Consider the following 2,693-nt stretch of genomic DNA (forward strand, 5'->3'; position numbering starts at 1 on the left):
GAAGGAAAGTTATGACCAACCTAGATAGCATATTGAAAAGCAGAGACATTACTTTGTCAACAAAGGTCCGTCTAGTCAAGGCTATGGTTTTCCGGTAGTCATGTATGGATGTGAGAGTTGGACTATAAAGAAAGCTGAGCACAGAAGATTGATGCTTTTGAACTGTGGTGTTGGAGAAGACTCTTGAGAGTCCCTTGGACTGCAAGAAGATCCAACCAGTCCATCCTAAAGGAAATCAGTCCTGGATATTCGTTGGAAGGACTGATGTTGAAGCAGAAACTCCAATACTTTGGCCACCCGATGAGAAGAGCTGACTCATTGGAAAAGACCCTGATGCTGGGAAAGATTCAAGGCAAGAGGAGAAGAGGATGACTGAGGATGACCTGTTTGGATGGCATCACTGACTCAATGGACATGAGTTTGGATGCACTCTAGGAATTGGTGATGGACAGGGAGGCCTGGCGTGCTGCAATTCATGGGGTTGCAAAGAGTTGGACATGACTGAGTCACTGAACTGAACTGAACTGATGGTAACCACATGAACCATGGTACTGACCAAAGAGCACTCAGACATGATTTTACCCCAGAGTACTCCTTGACTGCTCTTCTCATCTGAATCTATATTCCTGGATCTTTCATTTTCCTATTTCTTATTTTGCTAAAGTGAGATGACAGGAAAGAGAGAACAATTTTTGAATCATTGTTTTTGATTAATCTTTGATTAGAAACAGAATTCTAAGTTAAAAAGTAGCTTTATTTTAAAGCATTGAGGACATTGTTTCATTTTAAGAACTCTGAAGCCAATTTGATTTTCATTCCTTTAAAAAGAAACTTTTTTTTCTCTTTATTGTCTCTTGGGGTCTCTAGAAATTCTTTTTTTCTTTGATGTTCTGAAATTTTTTGAAGATAAGTCAAAGATGGGTCTTCTCTCATTTACTGCACTCAGAAGTCAATATGCCCCATTCAGTCTGAAGACTCACATATTTCAGCCCTGGGAATTCATTTTTATTTTTTAGAAATATAATTTTGTTCTCTTAATTTTCTCTTTACACTCCTTCTGGAAGTCCTGTTGAATTGATGTCTACATTTGGGTTTATTTCTCTTATATTTTCCTTTTTATCTCTTAGTCTTAGGAGATAATTTGATTTTTCAAAACTTATATTAAAGTATTCATAAATTATATTTTTACTTTACTAAAGGTCTTTCAGTTTTTGGTCACATTTTCATGACATTTAGTATGTTTCATCTAGATGTGATATCTTCTAAATCTTTTAAAATTTATTAATTAAAGGGATTTTTAATGTTTCCTTCTGAGTCTCCATTTCTTTCCTGGTCAGTTTTTCTGTTACTTATTTTGGTTTTATCTGTTTTATGTTTCTTGGGGGTCTTGTTTATTTTTGTTTTTTTTCCTTAGATACCAGTTGGTTTTCAGTTGCTCATTTCTAGTTAAATCAGAAGGTTGGGTGAACAGTATGGTCTCCTCTGCTGTATCCATTCTCTTGTTTTCCACCTGTCTCACCACTACTTGGGAGTTCTTGCTGGGTGCTTTGGGCAGGGTGGGGCATGACAGAGCCAACAAATGGCAGACTTTACCTTGGGAAAACAGGAAAGTATCAGCATATAGACTGAAGGCTCCAAAAGCGCCCAAATGAGAAACACACAAGATACAGTTTTATCCAAAGTGCTTTAGCATAATTTCCTTAAAAGAAAGCCCTTTGTTCTTTACGGGGGATTGGTGTTCTACCCAATTTTATTCTGGATGTTGAAAATAAATACAGCTTCCAATAGCTAGTTGTCATTGTTAGTTTAATGTCATTGCTAATTTAATGAAAAGCAATGAAATATAATAAAGGTAGACTAATTCACAAGAAAATAATTCTTTAATGACAAAATGATCAGCATATTAAAAAAGAAAGAAAATTTTGAAATAAAGCAAAGTAAACAGAAAACCAAAAGTAAGGTTATATGCGTTACCATAATAATGATAAATGGGCTAAATTATTCTAATAAAATTAAGCAAGGTAAGAATTCTCCATCTTGGGTCTAATACCAAAGTTTGGCTACAAGATTTTTACAACTTATTGTACTACCTGTTAGGCTGTCCTCTCTCAATTTCATACACATCCTCCCATATCCAGGTACATGATACTGGGGCAAGGACTCCGCAAACCACATTTATGTACTGTCAATAGAAGGGAACATCTGGAGACTGGAGGAGGGAAAGGAAAGGCTCTTCTTCACCTGGACAGTGCAATTTGTTCTGCTGGAAGGAGTTGGTTCTTGATTAAGATTCTTCCAACGGTCATGTATGGATGTGAGAGTTGGACTGTGAAGAAAGCTGAACGCCGAAGAATTGATGCTTTTGAACTGTGGTGTTGAAGAAGACTCTTGAGAGTCCCTTGGACTGCAAGGAGATCCAACCAGTCCATTCTGAAGGAGATCAGCCCTGGGATTTCTTTGGAAGGAATGATGCTAAAGCTGAAACTCCAGTACTTTGGCCACCTCATGCGAAGAGTTGACTCATTGGAAAAGACTCTGATGCTGGGAGGGATTGGGGGCAGGAGGAGAAGGGGACGACAGAGGATGAGATGGCTGGATGGCATCACTGACTTGATGGATGTGAGTCTGAGTGAACTCCGGGAGTTGGTGATGGACAGGGAGGCCTGGCGTGCTATGATTCATGGGGTCGCAGA

The sequence above is a fragment of the Bison bison genome, unplaced genomic scaffold, assembly GCF_000754665.1.
Source record: "Bison bison bison isolate TAMUID 2011002044 unplaced genomic scaffold, Bison_UMD1.0 scf7180017864057, whole genome shotgun sequence".
Lineage (NCBI taxonomy): Eukaryota > Metazoa > Chordata > Mammalia > Artiodactyla > Bovidae > Bison > Bison bison.